This window comes from Lissotriton vulgaris, chromosome 4_1 (genome assembly GCF_964263255.1).
Source record: "Lissotriton vulgaris chromosome 4_1, aLisVul1.2, whole genome shotgun sequence".
NCBI classification, from domain to species: Eukaryota; Metazoa; Chordata; class Amphibia; order Caudata; family Salamandridae; genus Lissotriton; species Lissotriton vulgaris.
The window spans coordinates 1,105,583,978-1,105,609,751 of NC_141691.1; the positions used below are offsets into that span (position 1 = coordinate 1,105,583,978).

The 25,774-nt window shown below is 43.8% G+C and overlaps 1 protein-coding gene across 1 annotated transcript in view; it reads right to left on the reverse strand.

Moving 5' to 3' along the window:
- GALNT12 (polypeptide N-acetylgalactosaminyltransferase 12) overlaps nt 1-25,774 on the reverse strand; it is a 648,514-nt gene that overhangs the window by 136,200 nt on the left and 486,540 nt on the right. The window lies entirely within an intron of this gene.

Consider the following 25,774-nt stretch of genomic DNA (forward strand, 5'->3'; position numbering starts at 1 on the left):
ATCTGGGATGGGTGCGCAAGAATCGCTCTCGTTAAGCTTACCCTCCCCTGGTATGACGGGGGCATGGCGCTCCCGGATATCAGGCGGTACTACTGGGCCTCCCAGTTGAGCGCGATTAATCACACGACGTATGCACCCAGCCCAAACCCGGCATTTGAAATGGATAAGCATCAGTTGCCGGGCGGGAACTACAACAGGGTGCTCTATTCTAAGGGAGCAGGGAAACATTTAACAGGACCTACTAAAATTGCTGTGCGAGTCTGGTGTGACGCAACTGCTGCTTTGGGCTGGAAGGACCGATTGACACGTGCGACTCCATTGTATGCGTCGGAAAGATTGGGATGTCTCTGGACAACGAAAGGTTTTGAGAAATGGGACATGATCGGAATTAGTAGAGTGGGTGACCTTTGGGCTAAGGGTGCGGTCAAGACTTTTGAGACATTGAAGACTGAATATGAACTGAGTGACAGAGATTTTTTTAAGGTATGCGCAGGTTCGTCATGCTTTGGTCGCGGTCTTTGCCTCCGATCCTAACATCCCTGAGTCTTCCCCTGTGGAAGATTGTATACTCGATGGTCATCTGCCTGATAGTACGATCTCACTAATATATACAAAATTGATTAACAATTGGGCGGATCTCCTCGTACGCCTCAGGGAGACCTGGACTGGAGACGGGCTGGAACTGGATGATGAAGACTGGCAGTCTGCACTATCCTCCCCTAAGGAGGTGGCCATTCCCGCCCGTCTCCGCCTCGTCCAGCTTAAGATTCTTCATTGTGTGTATGTCACTGGTCCTCGGTTGGTCGCCATGGGATTTTCTGCGGATGGGTTATGCAAGTGTGGCTGTGGATTGAGTGCTACCTTCCTTCATATCATTTGGGAATGCCGGGAGGTGGCCGCATTTTGGAATCGAGTGCATGCAGTGATGGAATGTGTCACCGGGATTGCTTTGCTGCCTGAGGCCCGGAGATGTCTGTTGAATGTGTGGGAGCCGAATGATAACAACGTTGCCCAGACCCAGTGGGCGGCCCTTGGAAACATGATTGCAAAGAGAGATTTTGCGCAGCTGTGGGGTTCCCGACGGCCGCCCACCGTGTCAGTATGGAAGGAAAATATGGATTGGTGTATGTTTAGAGAGAAGACTGTGTATTTGGCTAGGGGCAAGCCCAAGGCATGGACTGCAATCTGGAGTCAGTGGAACACCTATCGAGGGAACATATGTACACCCCAGTTCGAGGACATTCCAGACACCTCCTTCTCCCCCTGATACGGCATTCCTTGTCTAATTCTTATATATTATTGCTTTTTGATCTCCCCACTGTTCCCCCCTGACCATCTCCACAGCTTGCAAAATGTATTCATCTCGCAATTGAGGCTCCCCCCGTATAAGCGCAACTTCATGTTCAATGTCTTTTGCCTTGAGACTTGTTTTGTTCCTTTTCTTTGTTTTTCTTATAAAACACAAAATACAACTGTATCCTGGCTCCATCCTGAGTTGCTATGAACATTATCCAGCACTGCTGCTGTACCTCTAGGATGCCAGCGATGGAATTGTGGTGAATGTTGATTGCTATTGCCTTGTCTAGCGGCCGGCCCCTGTGGTTGTAGGCCCATACGTGTAACTATATTTACGTGCACAATAAAGTTAAAAAAAAAAAAATCACCGTCTCTTTTTTATATAAACACACATCGAGGGGGGCACCACCAAAGGGCGTATGCCCAAGAAGAAGGGAGGGTTCCCCAGGGGGATAGAGGGTTAGTGGGGTCACAGGGGGACAGGGGTTGGGGTGGGTGTGGCACGGGTAGGGTTGCATTGAGAAAAAATGAAAAAAATTCTTTGTCCTCAAACCTAGTATTGCTAAGGAGAAGTAAGTTAGCCTGGAGCATCGATTCTAGAATGGAAGTAGACTATCAGACATAAATGGCTGGAGATAGGTTAAAGTTCCTATCGTGGAACGTTAACGGATTGCGGTGCAGTAGAAGACAGCGCCTAGTTATGAAATATCTTGAGCAGTCTACCGCCCAGATATTCCTTATTCAGGAAACCCACTTAAGCCATGTAGAAACCAAAGAAGTCTTCGTTAGGTATAAATGGATAGAGCATTCCATCTGTTACCAAAATATGACACACAACAAGGGGGTGGCGGTACTGATAAGGAAGGGAGTCACCAACGCTATTAAAAAGGTAACAACTGACGTCTCTGGTAGGTGGATTTTGGTGCAGGCTCAGTTGGGGGGGACTGAGATTGCTACAGTGTCCTATTATGGGCCAAATATAGATGACCCTGGTTGCCTCCTTAAAGTTCAGGCTATACTAACAGAAGTCACAATCCCAATAATAATAGGGGGGGATTTCAATGTTCTCTTAGACCCTGCCAGGGATAGGTCTAATTATAGCAAACACGTAGCTGCACCGCGCTCTTGGAGAACAATGATCAATATGATCCCCGATTTGGGTCTGGTGGATGGGTGGGAAGCTAAGGGGGGAATAGGATTAAGGTTTACCTATTTCAGTAAAAAACACGGCCATTCCTCTAGAATAGATTACATCTTAAAAGACGCAGTAGGAGTAGAAAATATGGAGGATATCCTTGTTCAGCCATCTATCCTCTCAGACCACGCACCTATAACGTTCACTTATGTAGGTAGCATAGCTAAATCACCTCCCCGTTGGATGCTAAATAGAGGCATACTGGTAGATCCAGAGCTGATTACTAACATTAAGGAATCTACAATCAAATTCTTTTTATACAATGTAGGGTCAACGACCCCTGATGTGGTATGGGAGGCTTTTAAGGATATCCGGGGAGTATTTCACAGCTTCACATCTTTTAAAAACAAGAAGAATAGGATAGAATTCCAAAAAATGGAACTTGAGGTATCTAGGTTGGAGAACGTTAGGCTGCACTGTCGACCGGAGACCCTCCCTTCTACATTAAAAGAGTTAGAACAAATTCGCTCAGACTATCGAGGCAAGTTGGAGGAAAAAGTAAAAGCCAAATGGAATGTTCATAAAATGGAGCATTACGAATACGGGGAGAGAGCTAGTGCCATATTAGCCTGGAAGTTGAAAACAGACAGGGTTAAAAACAACATTAATCAACTAGTAATAGATGAACTAGGCACTACATCTGGCAAGCATGAAGATATGGAGCGATGCCTGGTCAACTTGTTTTCGGGAACTATATAACGAGGAGGCAGTCCCTGACATTGACTGCATTCAAGAGTGGCTCAATAATAAAGATCTGCCGAGATTGACCACTGACAGCAAAGAGTCACTCGAAAGACCCATAACGGAGGAAGAGATAAAATTGCACATTGCTAAAATCAAAAACAACAAGGCAGCGGGGACGGATGCACTCCCAGGGGAAGTCTATAAAATCCTTGACGAGGCAATAAAATTCAGACTTCTAGAGCTATTTAATCACATCTACATAGGGGGGGGGGGGGGGGGAGAGAAATACCCCCGTCTTGGAAGGAAGCAACTATCGTCCTTATATTAAAACCCGGTAAGAGCCCACTGAAGGCAGACTGCTATAGGCCAATCTCCCTGCTTAATGCAGATTATAAGATCTTCACAAGCGTTTTGGCAGGGAGATTGGTCAAGGTGATACCACAGGTAATAGGAGAGGAGCAGAAGGGGTTTACTCCGGGCAGATTTATACAGGAACAGACACTACAACTAATAGACTTAGCGATAGCAAAGTCAGAACCGCTTGCAGTGGCAGCGTATGACGCCGCCAAGGCGTTTGACCGTGTTAGTTGGATCTTCCTCTGGGAAACTCTTAGGGTTATGGGATTTGGCCCACTCCTTATACGATCATTAGTCAAATGCTATGACAGTGCATCAGCTAATATTCTTCTAAATGGCAAATTAACATCTAGATTTGAAATAAGGAGAGGCACCCGTTCTCACCCTTATTATTTAACATTTATATAGAGCCACTGGCGCAAATGCTTAGGCTAGATCCTCAAATAACTCCTTTTCGGGTTCAAGACCTTAATATTAAACTCACTCTATACGCAGATGATTTGTTAGTATATACCAGCAACCCTATTGAGGTCTTCCCAAAGGTCGAGCACTCCCTAAGCAAGTTTGGAAGATTCTCCGGTTATGCAGTTAATACTCTAATACTCTCAAGACCGAGATAATGTGCTGGGGGGTTGAAGGTTGGGAAAGACGAACGGGACCAGGATTTAAATATTTGGGAATTGGTATAGAGCAAGACCTGATGAACATACCCTTGACCAATTTAAATAGAGTAATAAAGGAAATCAACCATCTTTTCCTTAGGTGGAGAAAAGTTCAACTTTTAATTTATGGCCGTGTAAATATAGTCAAGATGATAATTTTACCAAAGCTAACATATCTCTTTAGCGCTATCCACCTCAAATTCTCCTCTAAGCTTATTGGGAAAATTCAGAGTAAGATCGGTAGTTTTTTATGGGCCAACAAAACCTCCAGACTGTCCTGGAAAAAGCTGAAGAGGAGACTACTTAAGGGGGGACTCGCACTACCGGATATTTTCTGTTATTGTCTTTCTTTTCAGTTTAAAAACATCCAAAGTCTTCTGACCAGGGGATCTGGCCGCACAACTCATGATCAACCACACTAGGGTGTTGATAGTCGGTGACTTCAATTACTGGCCGGACACATCTTAGATCAAATGTGGACCCAGAATTTACCTATCTCACCCATAACAATTACTCCTTGCGTGTGGTCTGACCACTACTTGATCACATTCACGATCCCGGATACCATTGTAGCTGTCACCTCCAGGCCTGGCAGTATGATAGCCAGGAACTGGAACCGAGCAAATATCGAGAATTTTCACACTATATTGACCAACACAGCCCCCCAGACTCAAGACTTTTCTACCTCTAGCCAATCTGCAAATCTCACCATATGGCTGGAGAATGCATGCGATATAGTCGCCCCTCAAAAAAACATTAAAACACGTAGACCCCATGATGCTCAAAAGTGGTTGTCCCCAGAACTTAAAGAAACCAAGCCAAAAATTCGACATGCTGAACGGAAGTGGAGGAGACACTACAACCCGGCACTTAAACTAACTTACCTACTTCTCTTAAGAGAATACAAATCTTTTATTCTCTTAAGTAAAACGAAGTACTTTTCCGCAAAAATAGCGAACTCAGCAAACAAATCTAAAGAGATCTTCTCAATTGTAGAGGAACTCACAGGTCCGGCGAGAGGGACTGCACTATCTGAGCACTCTCAGCAGCTCTGTGACTCATTAAACCAATACTTTTTTGACAAAATTACTTCAATAAAAACGAGCATTCCTCAACCGACCACCCTCACTACACCACGTCCGGCATGTCAGACACCAGTGTCCTTTAACCTACTTTCCCCCATTACCTTGGACTCTTTCTCAGAATTGATTATCAAAGTCGAGTCAGGCTCTCCCCTTGACAGTGCCCCCCCACATATCTTGCGTGAAGCCTTCACAGTATGCCCGGCACCCCCTATATCCCTTCTCAATTCGTCACTCTGCAGTGGTGTGTTCCCAGAATCCTTTAAGGTGGCCGAGATTCTTGCTATCTTGAAGAAACCTGGAGTCGACTCTCAGGTCATGAGCAATTATCGTCCAATCTCCCTCTTACCCTATCTCAGCAAGATCTTGGAGGCCCATGTTGCTGGTTGTCTGAGCTCCTTTGTCGAAGCTTCTTCTCATCTAGATCCCAACCAGGCTGGCTTTAGACCTGCTCACTCGACCGAAAAAGTCATTCTCTCGGTCATGGACGAACTTCGCAAAGGAGCAGATCAAAACTCTTCTCAGGCTCTAATCCTCCTCGATCTATCGGCGGCATTTGACACGGTCGACCACAACATCTTGGTTGACCGTTGAGGTTCCGTGACAATTGTAAGTGGTGTTTTCGACTCGCACGAATATGGTCGAGTCTGGTATCTACGAGCCGCAAATGACGAGTTTAGTAAGTGTGCGCAGTTTCGCTGTGCTAACTTAAACCGTTCGTTTGTTACGTGGGTTATTCATCTGAACCCACGGGTTCCATCTTAGATACTGCATCCATTTTGTTTCTTGCCCTCAAGTAGCCAGCGAACGGACGTTGTCCGTTTCGCGACCCTGGGATTCTCAAGACATCCGCGGAAGACACATGTTCTTTGAAAGTGTCTTTATGACGAGGGGGATGATACTGTAAGGCAGATGGCCCCGCTCGAGGCTCATCTTGCCGTGCCGGTCTATTGTCTCAGCCGTGCATCTCATTAGGCACGTCCCTTTGATGCCTGTAGCTCGTGTTTCCTGATACCTCCCCTTTAACACCCTTTTCGATCTCCCCACTGTTTCCATCTTCCTCTGCACCTGTTCTTGTTCCTTCTTCGATCTGTTTTACTGCCGATTGGAATGTACTAATGGTGGGAAGATGGGTTTTTACAGTTGGGAACCGCCAAATGTTTCCGCACTTATGCCCCGGACTTTGGATGTATCAAAGTGACCAAAGTGACCCCTCTCGGGGATAATTATGGGAACCGAGTTGTAAACCTTTGTGTACCATGCAACCTTATGAGAAAGATTTGTATAAAAGGAGCGATCCTCAGTAGCAATTTGAAGCAGTCTCCTCGAACCTACATTCGTTGTACTTCCTGTGACTTCTGTGTTCCCTGCAGTAAATAAACCTCGAATCTTTGACGCCGAAGGAAGTGTCCCGTGTCTCTGTCATTCGTACGCCGGAGCAGGTTACCCACGAAGGTTTCAGGTGTTGTCCCCTGGCACCGCTGGGTCTTAAATAACCCAGTCCTTCAGTTGGCGCCCATTGTGGGGCTGCATCAGTGGTACCGGTCCAAGCCCGACGATCGTGAGGAACTTCGTGTGAAATCTCCGAGGGAAGGTGCACTCCGCTTCATCGATCCTGTTGTCGAAACAAGTGGCCCGAAGACTTTTCCCGCGAAGATTCCCGCCTCCCGACGGCTGCGACGGACTGCTGCCCTGACTGTAGACCTGTTTTGGCGCCTGGCGTAGACCTTGGTATAGCGAGACGACTGACGGGCCTTCCTGGTGACGCCATCGATCTTTGAGTTAAGTATTTGTGGGTCGCTCCCAGAGTTCTTGGTTGTGGTTGCTTAGTTGTTGCATGGTTCCATTGCATTTGTGGTTCTTGGTACTTTGTTGTGATGTTTGACGACTGCAGCCGCCAAAGACCGAGGGTTGTTGCTCTTTGCAGGGACTTGGTAAATCCCGTAACCCTTGACGTTTGTGAAACTCGGCTAGTGTGCAAGATGCCTGGTCGTAGTACTTTGTTTAGTTGTTTCAGACGTTGTGGTACGGATTCCCGACTGGAGGACTCGTGTCCGATACCTCCGGTTGGAACTCCCACTTATGAGCTCTACAGTAAGCACGGGCTAGGCCCGATTACTTTTAATGATTACTGGATTCGTTATACCAAAAATGATGGTGCCCTTAGTTGGCCACCTCATGGTAGTTTTGAGACCACGATCTTAGATAATCTTGAGACTAAATTGTTTGAGAAAAAGTCAAGGCCGGCCATGGTTGATGCCTTTCGGTTGTGGCGTAAAGAAGCCCGACAGAAAGAGATCAGACAGACTAAACGTAATCAGAGAGATGGTGTTGCTACCATTGTAAAGAAAGCAGAGCAGTTTCAGCGTGATAAGGAGGATAAGGAAAAGGAAGTGTTTGATAGGCTACAACGTATGTCCATAGATAAATGCTATCCTGCTTTGCCAACGGAGTCGGATAAGAAGGAAGAATCAGTTGAGGATCCTTTAATGTCTTATCTTATGAAGTCACCACCTCCGTACGTACAGGGTACCGCAGCTCCTGTGGTCCCCCCTGTACCTGTTCCTCAACCTGTTCCTCAACCTGCACCCGTTCTTCCGACTGTTCCCGCTCCTTTGCCTACTGCTATTCCTACTGCTCCTCCGCTTCCACATACTCCTGCTCCCGCTACTGCTCCTGCTCTACTTACTCCTGTTGCTTCTTCTGTTTCTACCCCTTCTCTTATCAGTCCTTTGTGCTATACTTCTCCGTCTACTCAAAGTCGTACTCCTCCGGTTGCGGCTAGTTTTTTTCATTCTCTTGGACCTGTTCTTGGGTCCGCTGGTTCGGACGGTCCTCAAAGACGTAGTCAGCTTCCCGGTAACAGGGAACGTGCTGCGCTAGATAATATGGCGATGGGTTGGATGACGCACCCTCTTAGAAATCCTCCACGTGCTGTACTGAATACGTTCTGCCAATTCAATGTACCAACACAAAGGTACGTGTTCGAAGAAATGTGTAAGGTTCTCCGTGATCAGATATCGGCCGATGCACCTGATGATGTGTTGACCGCTTTGTCTGACCTACAGCTTCAGTTCTCGAACGGACTGATAGTGGATACTAACGTTCGACGTGCTGTTGAGCGGTTGCTATCTTTCCGTCCCACTCCTATACCTCAAGCCCTGTTCGTTGAGGATGTTGAGTCAGTTAGATGCGTCCGGTCAGTTTCCCATGAGGGAAGTTCCACCAGTGTGGATGCCAGCTAATCCACAGGCTCAACCTCCGGTATTGGCACACTTCCAGAGAGTATGGATTCATCTCCCATGGAAACGTTCTGAAGTGTTACAGGTGAAGCAATCTTTGCCTGACCCTCGCAAAAATCCTGCAGGGTACTATAAAGAATTATCGCAGCTCGTAGACGCTACGATAATGAATCTTGCCGATATCGATATGCTGTTCGGCAATGTCGTACCTCAACCGGTATGGGCTAAGATTCGTCAGGAGAATCATCCAAACGAATTAGGTGGTGATTGGGCTGCCATTATAGCGGCGGATGGGTTGCAAACTGGTGGTGCTAAACCCGAGCAGTTGATTGCTGCTCTCCCTCAGAGAATAATTACGCTAATGAAAACACTTATGCCAGCTATGAGGGTGAACTGGGACAAATTGTCGGCCTGCAGACAGAAGAAAGACGAGAGTGTCTCCGATTTCTTTACGAGATTTGAGGAGGCATTCATCGACCATAGTGGTCAGGATATGAGCACTGAGGGTGGTCAGCGGTTGTTCGTGGACAAATTTGTCTCTAACTTATTGCCCGACTTGAGCAATAAATTAAAAAACTCTGAGAGTGCGTGGGCCGTTTCTACATCTGCTCAAATATTGGCTACGGCACAGTATTATGAGAACAGAGAAAAAGAGGAGAACGACCGCGCTGATAAAAAGACGAAAGAACTTAAAACAAAAGTGTTGTTGCAGCAGGCGTATCCCCCGCGTTCCAATCAGAACGCTCCTCAGCAAAATAGATCGCAGTCGCAATCGAATAGGTCACAACCTCGAAATGACTCCTCTTCCCAAAGATCTTCGTTAGGGTACAATCAGTGTGCCTATTGTAGACAGGAGGGTCATTTAAAATTCAACTGTCCCGTTCTAAACGATCGTAATAGTGGTAACTCATCTAGGGGAGGTCGTGGTGGTTCTCAGCAGACATCACGTGGTAGGGGTCGTGGTGTTCAAAATGATCGCTCAGATAACTCACTAAATTCCAATAATTGTTTTGATCAACGCGGATCATCGCAAGGACGATCTGCGCAGTACAATGTAGATGATTATTACGTCGATCAGGAAAATGACGACAGTAATTACTAGGACAGCCATAGACAAGGAGAGGGAGTGGTATCAGTTCCGGTTGATCAGAGAGGGCCTTACGTCGCAGTTGCTACATTGGGCGTCGTTGAGCCTTTTCTGTTGGACACTGGTGCAGCGAAAAGTTCCATAATGCATTCGAAACTCCCTGGCGCACCTTTGTCTGGCTTAACCAATGTTTCCGTTGGATTCTCTGGCGCCCCTGTTAGCAATCCAGTTTCACGCCCTTTGCCCCTTACAATTGGGCCTCGTGAGCTTCAAGCTCCGTTGATTTTAACTACTGGTTGTGGTGAAAATCTTTTGGGCCTGGATTTGCTAAAACGTTTGTATGCAACTTTGTATTGTTCTCCTGCGGGTGTAAAGCTTACGTTAGGAGAGAGGGTTGTCTCTCCTATGTACTTGTCTCTCGATAAGCTTCCACCGGAATTGAGTTCTCTTCCTGCATCTTTGTGGGCGACAGGTCCCAATGATGTGGGCCTGCTTGACATCTCCCCTTATGTAGTTCAGCTGAAATCTAATGTACGGTTGCCACGTATTCCCCAGTATCGCATATCCCTTGATGGTGAACGAGCACTGTTAGCGATCATTTATGATCTAATCGAGAAAGATGTTATTGAAGAGACGCGGGGAAACGTGTGCAACAGCCCTGTACTGCCTATTTTAAAACGTACTGATCCTTCAAAACCACCTGTTTATCGTTTTGTTATCGATTTACGGGAGGTAAATAAAATTGTGATTCCTCAGTTCCCTGTTGTGCCTGACATCACGGCGCTACTGACTGATTCCAGCTTCTGCATCATGGTTCTCGGTGATCGATCTGAAGAATGCTTTCTTTAGCATTCCGATTGCCGAAGAAAGCAGAGACCTTTTCGGTTTCTCTCTTGGTGGTCGCAGCTTCCGGTTCAAACGCGCTCCTCAGGGCTACTGTGAGAGTCCATCGATTTACAGTCAAGCCTTGAAGGGTCAACTGGATGCGTTTTCGTTGCCGGCTGGTGCGGCCTTAATCCAATATGTCGATGACTTATTGGTGGCTGCAGATACTCAGGACATTTGCAAAATTGCTACGGTGTCATTGCTGCAACATCTCTGTGACTTACATCACAAGGTGTCACCTTCTAAACTCCAATATTGTTGTCAAGAAGTAACCTATCTAGGTCACTTATTGTCAAAGGAGGGAAGACGGTTGACCCCAGAGAGAATTGCAGCGATTGCGCGAATGACTGTGCCAACAACCCAAAGAGATGTGCGTGCCTTTCTAGGTATCACGTCGTATTGCAGGCAATGGATTCCAAATTTTTCATTGCTAGCGAAACCATTGGTGGCTCTTACGTGCAAGGATGTTTCAACTCCTTTACCATGGACGGAAGAATGTCAGAAGAGTTTTTCTGAATTACGTGACTCATTGTGTTCGGCTCCTGTGTTAGGTACCCCTGACTACAGTAAGCCGTTTACATTATATGTTCACGAAAGGGAAGGTTGTGCTTTGAGTGTCTTAACGCAACCTTTTGGTGGTAAGCAACGTCCATGTGCATATTTTTCCTCGACCTTGGACCCGGTAGCTAGAGCATTGCCGAGTTGCTTGAGAGCAACAGCGGCAGCTGCGGTGTCCATCCGACAATCAGCAGGACTGGTCATGGATAATATGCTTACGGTGATGGTTCCGCATGCAGTCGACACTCTTTTGAATCGTACGAAAACTCAGCACTTGACGAGTGCGAGGTTGTCTGGGTACGAGTTGACGCTGTTGGCAAGTCATATTCAGATAAAACGTTGCAATGTTCTGAACCCGGCAACTTTGTTACCCATTAGCACAGAGTCGGATGAAATAGCAGCCCATGACTGCTATCTGAGGACTGAAGAGGAAACAAAAGGTCGAGTGGACCTTAAAAACACTCCTTTGGAAAATCCAGACGGAACTTTGTATGTGGATGGTTCATGTTTTAAATTGCCGAATGGTGATGTGACTACTGCGTATGCTGTTGTGACTTTGAATACTGTTGTGGAAACTGCGAGATTGAATCAGAACTCTGCTCAGGCTGCAGAGCTGATCGCTCTAACTAGAGCGTGTGTGTTAGCGAAAGGGAAACGTGTGAATGTGTTTACCGACAGCCAATATGCGTTTGGCGTCGCTCATAACTTTGGACGGTTGTGGAGAGAGAGAGGTTTTATGACGTCGCATGGTACGAAGATTCAGCATGGACAACTTGTGAATGATCTTTTGGATGCACTTACGTTGCCTAAGCAGGTAGCGATTGTTAAATGTAGTGCACATCGTAAGGTGACGGATGATGTTGGTCGTGGTAATGCATTTGCGGATGAGATTGCTAAGGAGACTGCCCGGAACCTTAGCACTAGAATGTATGTGACAAGTTCGGTTAGGTGGCCTACAGAGACTAGTATGTGTGAGGACACTATCGAGAGTGTGAAAGCGATTCAAGATGAGGCCACCGAGACTGAAAAGACGAAGTGGAAAGAAAGTACGGGAAAGTTGGATGCGAATGGTTGTTGGGTTGATTTGTCGGAACACAAGAGATGGATGTTACCGGATGCGTATGTGCTAGCTGTTGTGACAATGGCGCATGGGTTAGCACATATTAGTGTAAAAGGTATTTGTAAGTTGCTGTCCCATGTGTGGAAGAATGATGGTATCACAAAATGTGCTGAACGATTGGTTAAGAATTGTTAGGTATGTATGTTGTACAATCCTGGTAAGGGAACCCCAACTCCTCCTGGCCACTTTGCTCCCCCTTCATGTCCTTTTGAGGTGATCCAATTAGACTTCATCCATATGGAGAGATGCAACAACCTGAAATACGTTTTAGTTGTGGTTTGCACGTTCTCCCGATGGATTGAAGCCTACCCTCTGAAAGACAATACTGCCCTGTCGACTGCGAAAATCCTACTGAAGGAATACTTTCCTAGGTATGGAATGCCTCGGATTGTATGGTCTGATAACGGAAGTGAGTTTGTGGGGAGTGTGATGAAGAGTGTGTGTAAGGGCCTTGGAATTAATCAAAAATTCCATAGCGCCAATCATCCCCAGTCAGCTGGTTTGGTTGAAGGGTATAACGGCACCCTTAAACTGAAGCTAGCGAAGATTCAGGCTACGACTGGCCTTTCGTGGCCTGACGCTCTACCTTTAGCGTAACCCAGTCCTTCACCGTGTCCGCAGTGCTGGTGTGGGGGGACGAGCACTGAAATGGCTCCAGTCGTTCCTGTCTGACAGGTTTCAATCCGTACGTCTGGGTCAATATTGCTCTCTCCGAAAGGCAGACTCCCCTGCGGAGTTCTGCAGGGGTCCTCCTTATCCCCCCTCCTGTTCAATCTTTACATGCAACCCCTGATCACAGCTTTGAGGGAGATGAATGTCTTGGTGTTCAATTATACAGACGATCTGCAACTAATTTTTAATTTACATCCTACCTGTTCATCTAAAAGTCACCTGCGTGATAGAATTACCGTTATCAGCAATTGGATGAACCTGAACCAGCTTAAATTAAACCCAAACAAAATGGAGCTGATCCTGACAGGTGGGAACGCCAACCTTTGGAACTCTAACTTTTGGCCGACTTTCTTGGGACCCCCTCCTGCTCCTGCCGCAACGGCGAAGAGCTTGGGTATTACGATAAGCAAGGACTTATCCATGAACCCACAAATCAACTCAGTGGTCTCGGTCTGCTTCTTTATGTTAAGAAAAATAAAGAAGATCATAAGATTTCTTTCTAAAGAAGCATCCATTCTGGTTGTTCAGGCACTAATTATTTCCAGACTGGATTTCGCAAATTCACTTTATGCTGGCATCGCAGCCTACCAAGTGCAACAATTGCAATTGATACAGAATCATGCGGCTAGGCTTATTTTCTCACTTTCTTCCCGTCATCATGTCAAACCCCTGTTGAAGGAGCTTCACTGGCTCCCTGTGAGGGAACGCAGTGCATTTAAATTTGGTTGTATTGTACATAAAGCTTTGATGGACTCTGGTCCGGAGTTCATTTCTAACAAGATCAAGAAATACATTCCTTCTCGCAATCTCCGGTCATCTTACCAACGTCTCTTGAGCACTCCAAGATTCAAACGAATCAAACACGGTGGGCTGGGCTTCACGACTTTGGCTCCCAAACTGTGGAACTCGCTCCCCCTCCCTATTCGATTTATAGATAGTCATCTCCAATTTAGGAAACAGCTTAAAACATGGCTATTCACGTCCGCCTACCTCACCTAATTTCATCCTTTTCGTAGTGCCCCGCTCCCTAGCGCCAAGAAACCTATCCTGTGTATGTTGCGCTTTTATAAATGACTTATAACATCACATAACATAACAGTCCTTGCAATAACAACTGGGGGATGATCTTGAAGGCAATGGCAACGCATGAGGGGAGCGGAGATGGGTTCTTGTATAAATTTGGAGCTATAAGGTTCTTCAAGAAAGTTCGACTAAAGGTGATCGGGCAGCACTTAACTTATGGCAGAATCTGAAAACTAGGTGGGGTATAAAATATTACTCAGACCTCGCCCCAATCTGGGGTTCTCCTGGGCTTCCTGAATGTCTGAAGGATGGTTTGGCGGTGCCAATTGAACTTGCAGGTATAAGCACATGGTTAGAACTAATATCTGCAGATGGGGTTTATCCATGGGAGGTTCTGAAAGCAAGGATTGGGGAATCTTTTTCACGGTTCAAATTTCTACAACTACGCTCATGGTTTATAGCAGAAAAGAATAATATTGGCCGGAAACTGGGAAAGAGAGTTTAAACTGCAAAACCCCACCCCCCTTAAAAAGGAAGTTGGGATATGGTATAGGAGCCTATTAGATAGAGAAGATATCGAACTACCTCCACCCCACCTGGTATGGAGAACATCAATATTAGAAAATAGAGCTGCAGAGCACTATCTCCCATCTATCACAAACCTTTACAAGTTCGTAAAATCAGCCTCCTTGAAGAAAAAACATTTTTTTACTCTTAATAGGATTTATTGTACCCCATACAGAGTTGCTAAGTTTGTCGACAACCCAACCCCCAGGTGCCCTAAATGTGGTATGCTTAAGGCAGATGATATGCATATGTTTTATGAATGTTCCCAACTCAAAGGGTACTGGCAGAACGTAGAGCAGACACTAACAGGTATATTTGGATATAAGGTTAATTTAGACCCAGCACTAGTTATTTTTGGTTTAAATTCTTCACTTGAAAACTCCATATATAGAGCACAGATTGGCCTTTTTTTAAACCTGATTCTGTTGGCCCGTAGGGAACTATGCATACTATGGAAAGACCCAGCTGCTCCCCTCTATGAGAAGTGGCTCCGAGCCTCACTTGCAATGGCAAGGCTTGACCGTACAGAAGGTAACGTTTGGGCGCCCTTAGTGGGCTGGGGGAAGGCACTAAGGCTGGTTTAAGGTCGTCCAAGGATTACACCAAGCCTCATACAAAGAAGCAGGCCTGGCGGCCCGTAGTGTATGCAGGAACATGGACCAAGGGCGCTATGGATCAAGGGGGTCTAATGTTACGATTGCAGACGCTTACAATGGTATGAGGACAATCTAAAAAAATAAAATTAAAAAATAAATTTAAAAAATGCTATGTTTTGCTTTGCTATGCTTTGTTTTGTTATGCTATGCTATGTTTTGTTATGCTATGCTATGTTTTGCTATGCTATGCTTTGTTGTGTTGTATTTTATTATGCTATGCTTTGTTTTGGCATGCTATCATTTGTTATGCTATGCTATGTTTTGTTGTGTTTGGTATGCTATGCTATGTTTTGCTATGCTGTATGTTTTGTTTTGCTATGTTATGTTTTATTGTGTTTTTTTATGCTATGCTTTGTTGTGTTTTGCTATGTTTTTTTATGCTATGCTATGTTTTGTTATGTTCTGTTATGTTATTTTATTTTTTGTTATGCTATGTTTTGTTATGCTATCCTATGCTTTGTTTTGTTATGCTATGTTATGTTTTGTTGTGTTTTGGTATGCTATGCTTTGTTATGCTATGCTAATTTTTTGTTGTGTTTTGCAATGCTATGCTTTGTTATGCTATGCTATGTTTTGTAATGCTATGCTATGTTTTGTTATGCTATGCTTTGTTTTGTTATGCTATGCTTTTTTTTGTTGTTTTGCTATGTTTTGTTATGTTTCGTTATGCTTTGTTATGCAATGCTTTGTTTTGTTATGGTATGCTATGTTTTGTTATGTTATGCTATGTTTTGTTGTGTTTTGTTATGCCATGTTTTGTTATACTTTGCTATGTTATGTTTTGCTACTCTTTATGTTATGCTATGTTTTGATTTATTATGCTATGTTTTGTCGTGTTTTGTTATGCTATGCTGTTTTGTTTTGCTATCCTATGCTTTGTTTTGTTATGTTATGATATGCTATGTTCGCTATCCTATGCTTTGTTTTTTGTATGCTATGCTATGTTTTATTATGCCATGTATTGTTATGCTATGTTTTGCTATGCTATGCTTTGTTATGCTATGTTTTGTGATGCTATGCTATGTTTTGTTATGCTATGCTGTTTTGTTGTGTTTAATTATGCTATGCTTTGTTTTGCTATCCTATGCTTTGTTATGCTATGCTATGTTTTGTTTTGCTATCATATGCTTTGTTTTGTTATGCTATGCTATTTTTTTGTGGTTTGTTATGCTATGTTTTGTTTTGCTATGCTTTGTTATGCTATGCTTTTTATGCTATGTTTTGTAATGATATGCTATGTTTTGTTATGCTTTTGCTGTTTTGTTGTGTTTTGCTATGCTATACTATGTTTTGTTATGCTATGCTGTTTTGTTGTGTTTTATTATGTTATGCTTTGTTTTGCTATGCTATGTTTTGTTATGCCATGCTTTGTTATTCTATGCTTTGTTATGCTATGCTATGTTTTGTTGTGTTGTGTTCTACTATGCTATCTTTTGCTATGCTACAATATTTATTTTGTTATATTATGCTTTGCTATGCTATGTTTTGTTATGCTATTCTATGTTTTATTGTATTTTGTTATGCTATGCTATGTTTTGTTGTGTTTTGCTATGTTTTGTTATGTTTTATTGTGTTTGTTATGCTATGCTTTGTTTTATTATGTTATGCTATGTTTTATTGTGTTTTGTTATGCTATGCTTTGTTGTGTTTTGTCATGTCATGCTATGTTTAGTTATGCTATGCTATGTTTTGTTATGCTATGCTATGTTTTGTTATGCTATGCTATGTTTTGTTATGCTATGCTTTGTTGTGTTTTGTTATTCTGTGCTATGTTTTGTTAAGCTGTTCTATTCTTTGTTATGCTATTCTGTTTTATTGTGTTTTGTTATGCTATGCTTTGATGTGTTTTGTTATACTATGCTATGTTTTGTTATTCTATGCTATGCTGTTTTTTGTGTTTTGTTATGCTATGCTATGTTTTGTTGTGTTTTGCTATGCTATGTTATGCTATGCTATATGTTGTTATGCTATGTTGTTTTGTTGTGTTTTGTTATGCTTTGCTTTGTATTATGTTGTGCTATGTTTTGTTGTGTTATGCTGTGCTTTGGTATGCTATGCTAGGTTTGGTTTGTTATGCTATGTTTTGTTATGCTAGGTTTCCTTGTGTTTGGTTATGCTATGCTATGTTTTGCTATGCTATACTATTTTGTTGTGTTATGCTAAGCTTTGCTTTATTTTGTTATGCCATGCTATGTTTTGTTATGCTATGTTTTGTTGTATTTTGTTATGCTACACTATGTTTTTTTGTGTTTCGCTGTTTTGTTATGCTGTTTTATTGTGTTGTGTTATGCTATGCTTTGTTTTGTTATGTTATGCAATGTTTTGTTATGCCATGTTTTGTTGTGTTTTTTACGCTATGCCGTTTTGTTATGCTATGCTATGTTTTGTTATGCTATGCTAAGCTTTGTTGTGTTTTGTTATGCTATGCTATGCTTTGTTATGCTGTTCTGTTTTGTTTTGTTATGCTATGCTATGCTTTTTGTGTTTCGTTGTGTTTTGCTATGCTATGCTTTGTTATGCTATGTTTTGTGATGCTATGCTATGTTTTGTTATGCTATGCTGTTTTGTTGTGTTTTATTATGTTATGCTTTGTTTTGCTATCCTATGCTTTGTTTTTTTTATGCTACGCTATGTTTTGCTATCTTATGCTTTGTTTTGTTATGCTATGCTATGTTTTCTGTGGTTTGTTATGCTATGTTTTGTTTTGCTATGCTTTGTTAACACCTTAGCTGCTTTAGAACGTCCAGCTCCAGTGCTGAACGTTCCATTGCGCAGGTGCAGCTGGAACGTCCAACGGCCGAACTCCCGAGGTAGTGGTGCCGTCGGCCGTTGGTATAGGCGCAGCACTTAAGAGGTTATGCTATGCTTTTTTATGCTATGTTTTGTAAAGATATGCTATGTTTTGTTATGCTTTGCTGTTTTGTTGTGTTTTGCTATGCTATACTATGTTTTGTTATGCTATGCTGTTTTGTTGTGTTTTATTACGCTATGCTTTGTTTTGCTATGCTATGTTTTGTTATGCTATGCTTTGTTATTCTATGCTTTGTTATGCTATGCTATGTTTTGTTGTGTTGTGTTCTACTATGCTATGTTTTGCTATGCTACGATATGTTTTGTTTTGTTATATTATGCTTTGCTATGGTATGTTTTGTTATGCTATGCTATGTTTTATTGTATTTTGTTATGCTATGCTATGTTTTGTTGTGTTTTGCTATGTTTTGTTATGTTTTATTGTGTTTGTTATGCTATGCCTTGTTATGTTATGCTATGTTTTATTGTGTTTTGTTATGCTATGCTTTGTTGTGTTTTGTTATGTCATGCTATGTTTAGTTATGCTATGCTAGGTTTTGTTATGCTATGCTATGTTTTGTTATGCTAACCTTTTTTTTGGTATGCTATGCTTTGTCGGGTTTTGTTATGCTGTGCTATGTTTTGTTATGCTGTGCTATGCTGTTTTTTGCGTTTTGTTATGCTATGCTATGTTGTGTTTTGCTATGTTATGCTATGCTATATGTTGTTATGCTATGCTATGTTTTGTTGTGTTTTGTTATGCTATGCTTTGTATTAGGTTGTGCTATGTTTTGTTGTGTTATGCTGTGCTTTGGTATGCTATGCTATTTTTGGGTTGTTATGCTATGTTTTGTTATGCTAGGTTTCATTGTGTTTGGTTATGCTATGCTATGTTTTGTTATGCTATACTGTTTTGTTGTGTTATGCTAAGCTTTGCTTTATTTTGTTATGCCATGCTATGTTTTGTCATGCTATGTTTTGTTATATAATGTTATGCTACGCTATGTTTTGTTGTGTTTTGCTGTTTTGTTATGCTGTTTTATTGTGTTGTGTTATGCTATGCTTTGTTTTGTTATGTTATGCAATGTTTTATTATGCCATGTTTTGTTGTATTTTTTACGCTATGCTGTTTTGTTATGCTATGCTATGTTTTGTTATGCTATGCTAAGCTTTGTTGTGTTTTGTTATGCTATGCTATGCTTTGTTATGCTGTTTTGTTTTGTTATGCTATGCTATGCTGTGCTTTTTGTGTTTTGTTTTGTTGTGTTTTGCTATGCTATGCTATGTTATGCAATGCTATATTTTGGTATGCTATGTTTTGTTGTGTTTTGTTATGCTATGCTATGTTTTGTTATGCTATGCTATGTTTTGATGTGTTTTGTTAATCTATGCTATGTATTATGTTATGCTATGTTTTTTTGTTATGCTGTGCTTTGTTATGCTACACTCTGCTATGTTTTGTGATGCTATGCTATGTTTTGCTGTGTTTTGTTTTGTTACGCTATGTTTCATTATGCTATGCTATGTTTTTTGTGTTTTGTTATGCCATGTTTTGTTATGCTATACTATGTTTTGTTTTGCTATGCTATGTTTTGCTATCCTGGTGTGTGGTTGAGTGTGTGGGGGGTTGTGTGTGTAGTGTTGTGTGAGTGTGTGGTTGTGTGTGTGTGTGTGGTGTGTGTGTGTGGGTGTGTGTGTGTGTGTGTGGTTGTGTGTGGGGTTGTGTGTGTGTGGGGGGGTGTGGTTGTGTGTGGGTGTGTGTGTGTGTGGTTGTGTGTGTGTGTGGTTGTGTGTGTGTGGGGGGGTTGTGTGAGTGTGGGGTTGTGTGAGTGTGGGGTTGTGTAAGTGTGGGGTTGTGTGTGTGTGGGGGGTTGTGTGTGTGTGGATCTGAGTGGTGTGTGTGGGGTTTTGTGTGTGTGTGGTTGTGTTTGTGTGTGTATGGGGGGGCCTGGGGGGTTGTGTATGTGTGGGGCTGTGTGTGGGGGGTCGTGCTTGTGTGGGGTTGTGGTTCTGTGTGGGGGGTATGTGTATGGGGGTGTTGTATGTGTGGGGGGTGTTGTGTGTTTTCGGTTTTGTGGGGGGTTGTGTGTGTGGGGTTGTGTGTGCGGGGTTGTGTGTAGGGTTGTGTGGTTGTGTGTTTGTGGGGGGTTGTGTGTGTGGGGTTGTGTGTGTGGGGGGGTTGTGTGTGTGGGGGGTTGTGTGTGGTTGTGTGTGTGGGGGGTTGTGTGTGGTTGTGTGTGTGTGTGGTTGTGTGTGGGGTTGTGTGTGTGGGGGGGGGTTGTGTGTGGGGGGGTTGTGTGTCGGGGGTTGTGTAGTTGTGGGGTTGTGTGTGTGGGGGAGGGTTGTGTGTGTCGGGAGACTGACAAGGAGGTAATAATGAAAATGGAGCAGCTGTAGCGCATCACACCTCTTGCATGTTCCTTGGAAAGGCTGCAGTGGAATAATTCACAATGCCGTCACAACCCCTCCCCCCTACAAAAAAATACCTTTGTGAATCGTGGGAATGCACATTTCGTAAAATATGCACCCCACCACAATGGTTCTATCAATTCTCAGAGAATTCCTTCGACACAAGGGCATATTTAATATATTGTCATAAATATTCCTGCACTGCAAATGGGAAATCGTCCAGAGGGTAAGAAGTGAACAAAGAGACAGAGGGCAAACAACAATCTCGACAGGATGATAGGAGAGAAGCAGAGAGCAGTGACATGCATCCAAGAAAGGAAAGAGGAAAGATCGGGAGATTACACAACAGAGGAGGAGACAGAGACAGCAGGAGATGAACAACACAGGACAAAAGTAAAAATATAGAAAGAAAGCAAGGGGTTAGAAAAGGTGGCGGCAAAATAGGGTAAAGTAAGGGATTTTAGACAGACATGAGAAGGCAGAAATGCGAAGCAAAGAAGATGGCACAAAGGCGCAGTACGTGAGAGGTGACGAACACAGTTCAAGAAATGCGAGGTGGCACAGAGGTAGCAGGAGGGGAGATGGAGGAGAAAGAAGAAATGAGCAAGTAAGGCATCGGGAAATCAGGGACAAGCAGTCGGTGAAAACAGAAGGTCTGCAAAGGTGTGGGACTCAGTGTGGACGGAGAGAGATGAGAAGGAGAAAGGGATCAAGGAAAGAGAGAGAAAGTAAAGCTAACAAGCTCTCTGAATTGCGTGGTGGGGCGGGGGAGCAGTTTCCTTTGAAGTCTGATAGGGGGAGCGGATTCCTTTGAAGTCTGATGCCGAGGCTCAGACAAATGGTGTACTATGTGGCTGGTGATGTGCACGCGCCTGGCTCAAATGAACTGTACCTAATCCGCAGTTTGGGTAGACTTTTGAAAGCCTTACTATAATCTTGCCAAACAAGCATTGCTAAAGCAATGCTGTAGGCTCGACCTAACAAGTGGGGAAACTGCCAAAAACAAGATTTACAGCCTTGTTTTCAATTACGCTCCCACTGCCTGTGTGAGCAAAAACTAGGGTTTTTCTAGAGTTGTGGCATATCTGCGGCGGAATTTTTTTTTTACACTCACTGGCTAGCCAGGTTCTGGGAGAAGTGCATGCATTTTCTGTGAAAATGAGGCGCATCCTTTCAGTCGTCTGCTTTGAGCTGTGGACTCAGGAGGATTGTTTAAGTAGCACTGTGCCTTATAGTTGCCCCAAAACTATTAAAAACTGCATGCAACTTATGCACGCCCGCTTAACAATGTAAGTCTCGGAGGCCAGGCTGCAGTAGCAGGAGGGGGAGGAGGCAGCCCGGTGCACGCTAGCAAGCAGGTTAAGTTTCAGTGCAAGCTCGCAAGCAGGGTCAATTTCAGTGACTCGCGCTACAGCCAGCTTCAGGAAACAGCGGAGGCGGGATGTTAGATAGTTGTGGCTCAGAGAAGGCTAAACCCTGATTAAAGGAGAGCCTTCCCAAGGAAATTGAAAAAGAAGTGCAAGGATGCCTAGACAAATAGACAGAAAAGCAATCATACAGGTACCAGGGCCAGTCCCCAGGGACGGGAACAACCCACTGCAAGGCGGTACAAATGTGAGTATTAGCCAAAGAAAGGAAGGGATTTTCAAAAAGCACAGAAAGGAATTAATGGGAAGCCATGGGTGTGGTCAATCTTCTTGGTGGAGATTCACCAAGCCTCGCAAAGCAGCGCATGCGCACTGCTAGGCTTGACCTGAAAAAACAGCATGAAGCAGGCGGCAGGTAAGAGCCTCGTTTGGGAGCGTTGTCATTCTTTTAAACTTGGAACTAATTGTAGCTGTTGTGTGATTGGTGGAATATTATACATAAATCAGGGAGCGGATTGTGAATGGTGTGTTTCACTGAAAGAAATGGAGGGCAGGAGGGAGCAGAAAAAGAGACATTGTAGATCGTCGTCTCATTCTTAAGATGAAAGGGAATAAGAACCATCCAGAGTGAAGAAGCTAATTAGGACTTGGGGGGGGGGGGGGGGGGGGGGTTCAGGAGTTCCTCATTGCTTCCCTCCCTTCGCAAGACTATGAAATGTTCCAACTCAAAGCTGATTCACCTATCACCTCAAACACTCAGTGTGATTAACAGGCAGAGTACTTTGTGAGCAAGGTAAAGAATATTTATAAATAGCTTTCCTTTGGTCACTACTAGTACCAATACGGTGGAATGGTCTGAGGATAGTGGCCCTACCACAAAAAAACATTGTGTTCCTTTAACCACCTATTTCTCATTGAGGCTGAATCTCTTTTTTGGAAAATAAAATCAGGCTCTCCAGCCGGCCCTTTAAGACCAGCCCAAATTCACCAATTTCATAACTCTGTTCTACCAGTGCCAAGAGAACTGGTCAATTTATCTCTGTCGTCTGCATCTGTACCTACATCTTGGACGCATGCTAAGGTATTACCTCTCTCCTAAAGAAATCATCTTTAGAACTTTCGGAGCCAGGCAATTACCGTCCCACCTCTCAGCTGCCTTTCTTGGCTAAAGCTACGGAATGTCATGTAAACCATATTCTCACTGAGTTTTTAGAGAAAAATGAAATCTTGGACTCCTCACAAAATGGCTTTTGATCTCGCCACTGCACTGAGTCTGCTCTGCTGGCAGTGATTGAAGAGATTCGCAGTAGCTGTGGCCTTAATTCTTCTTGGCTTAAGTGCTGCCTTCGACACCATCTACCATGAGTTATTGATACGGCGGCTACATGGGATTGAGGTAGGAGGTTTGGCCCTAGCCTGGTTTCGTTCTTTTCTGGAAGGTAGATCTTTCCAGGTCACAGTGCCACCCTACCACTCCCAGGAGCACGCCATCAGATACGGGGTACCTCAGGGTTCGATACTGAGCCATTTGCTCTTCAATTTTTATGTACAACCCTTGGCTGTGGTAGCAATTAGAAGATGGTTGTCGTTGGTGTCTTATGCCGACGACACCTAATTGGTCAATGCGTTTTCTAAGGAGTGCAAAAATAATCTCGTTAAATTTAAAGAAGATATGCAAGTGATTGCCGACTGGATGACAACAAACTGCCTGCAGCTTAATGCAAGCAAGTCAGAGATACTTTGCTTGGGAAAGACATTGATATGTGGTCAGAGCAATGGTGGCCAGACAAATTAAAACCCGCACCATTGCCTAAAGAGGCGGTCAAGAACTGAGGCTTCTGGATCGATAGAGGCTTGTCCTTTGAAACTCAATCTAAATTAGTTGCAGGGACTTGTTTTAGACTCCTGAGAGGGTTAAAACCTATATTGGGATTCTTTGACCCTAAAATCCGTCAAACGATCCTACAGGCCATGATCTTATCTAGGCTAGATTATGGCCACTCCCTATATTTAAGTGCCAATAAATCCTGTATTCAGCGCCTTCAAAGAATTCAAAACGCGGCAGCCCGTACCTTGCTGGCACTCCCAAAGTCATGTTCAGTGTCCAAACTCCTACCTAAATTGCACTGGTTACCGGTAGAAAAAAGAAATCAGTTTAAGACACAGTGTGTTGCTCATAAAATCATGACCCAATAAGCATCTCCGTTTCTAGCAGCTTTGCTGGTACTGCACGTTCTGAGTCGCTCCTTACGCTCAGTCAATCAAGGACTCACATGTACTCCCCGAGTCCTACGAGCGAGAGCGGGTGGTCGCTCTTTTAACGTTTTGGCAGCTAAACTCTGGAACTCTCTTCCAGTTTCCATCAGAGGGCCCCAGAATCATCTGGCATTCCATAAAGCCGTAAAGACCTAGCTTTTCTTGGCATAACTTTCATCTTGTGTCTGGGTGTTTTTTTTAGTCACCTGTACCTTGGGTAGCTCTGGGACGCCCCGTTGCTGGAGCAGCTACGCGCTCATAAATTCAAATCAAATCAAACCCAAATTATAACTGAGGAGGCAGTATGAAAAGCATTGAGATGGTCTAAAGAAAAAGAAAAAGTCACTGCAGTTTACATCAAAAGAATTCTAAATGTATTAGCAGACAGACTAAGTCAAACGGTTTTTGCCTTGGTCATCAAACTGTTTGATAAATATACCAGCTAGGAGGTTCTCTAGTGGCGCTTGGGGGGGGGGGGAGCTGCGGATCTGTCTGGGTTCAGTCGAAGAGCTAGATCTTGACATCCTTCCTGAATTGGGTCAGCAACGGGTATTGCCTGAGGTGGAGGGCCAGGGTTTCCAGGTCTTGGCGGGGAGGTAGGAGAAGGATCTTTCTCCAGTTCTTGTCTTCTGGATCTGAGGGACGGAAGCAAGGGCCAGCTGGGCGGAACAGAGGTGTCTGGCGGGAACATAAAATGTGAGGGGGTGGTTCAGATATGCTGGCCCACTGTTGTTTAGGGCTTTTTAGGTGTGAGTGAGGAGCTTGAAAGGTATTCTTTTGTCAACTGGTATTCAGTAAAGTTCACAAAGGTGTTAGGTGAAGTGACTGCGACTGGGGGAGTTGAGGGCCAGTCTGGCTGCGGCGTGGCTTTCTGTTATTTCCTGAGGAGTTGCTGGGTGATACTGGTGTAGAGTGCATTGTCGCAGTCAAGCCTGCTGGTGATGAGTGCATGGGTGACAGTCTTTCTTGCTTCGGTGGGGATCCTAGTCTTTCGAAGCAAGCAAAGTGTGTGGAAGCATGATAAAGATACAGCATAGATCTAGTAGTTCATTGTGAGCGAGGAGTCCAGTATGATGCTGAGGTTGCATGTGTGGACCGTGGGGATGGGCCACCAGGAGTTGTCCCCGGCAGAGGGGGTGGGTCCCAGGATGAGTACTTCAGTCTTGTCGGAGTTGAGTTTGACCTCTTGTATTGTGCAGCTAGTTTTAAAATGTTTGTCTTGGCTGATTTAAGTTACCAGTACAACCATGGTTCACATGCACATGTATTTCCACCAAATAGATAACAAACGTCACTGTTTAATTCGTTTTAGGAAAGAGAACATTCCACTCCTTCCATTATCATCCACTAATGTGCCTAGTGATAATGTTTAGTAGCCGAGAAGCAAACATCGGTGTGATGCAAATCAAAACGTTGGAGTTTACACATATTTTTGAGATTTGAATGATCGGCAAGTTAGAGGTTAAAAACTTGCACGTTAAACAAAGCCCTTCATGTTTCAGAGCTTAAATAAACGAACATTGGTTTAGAAAAACTGTATCATTTGTATACAGAATGTTTTACTTAGAGTGCTTTACACAAAAGTACCATATTTTAAATATGATCGAATAAGTAAGTCATTCTTTGTTCTTGGAAACACTGTAAGAAAGTGATTCCTGCTGATTTAGGACAGGACATAAAGCCATGCTAAAAAGAGGCAAAGTGGAGGAAAGTGACTTGTGTAGGGTCGCACAGTTGAAAGCGTGGACGTCCCTATAGCTCACAGGGAGTCCAGGTTTGTTTTATACTTCAGAAATGTACCACAATATTTCATGTGTGTCTTTAAAATTGCCCGTGAAAACACGTGGCTTTTTAGCTAACTTTCTT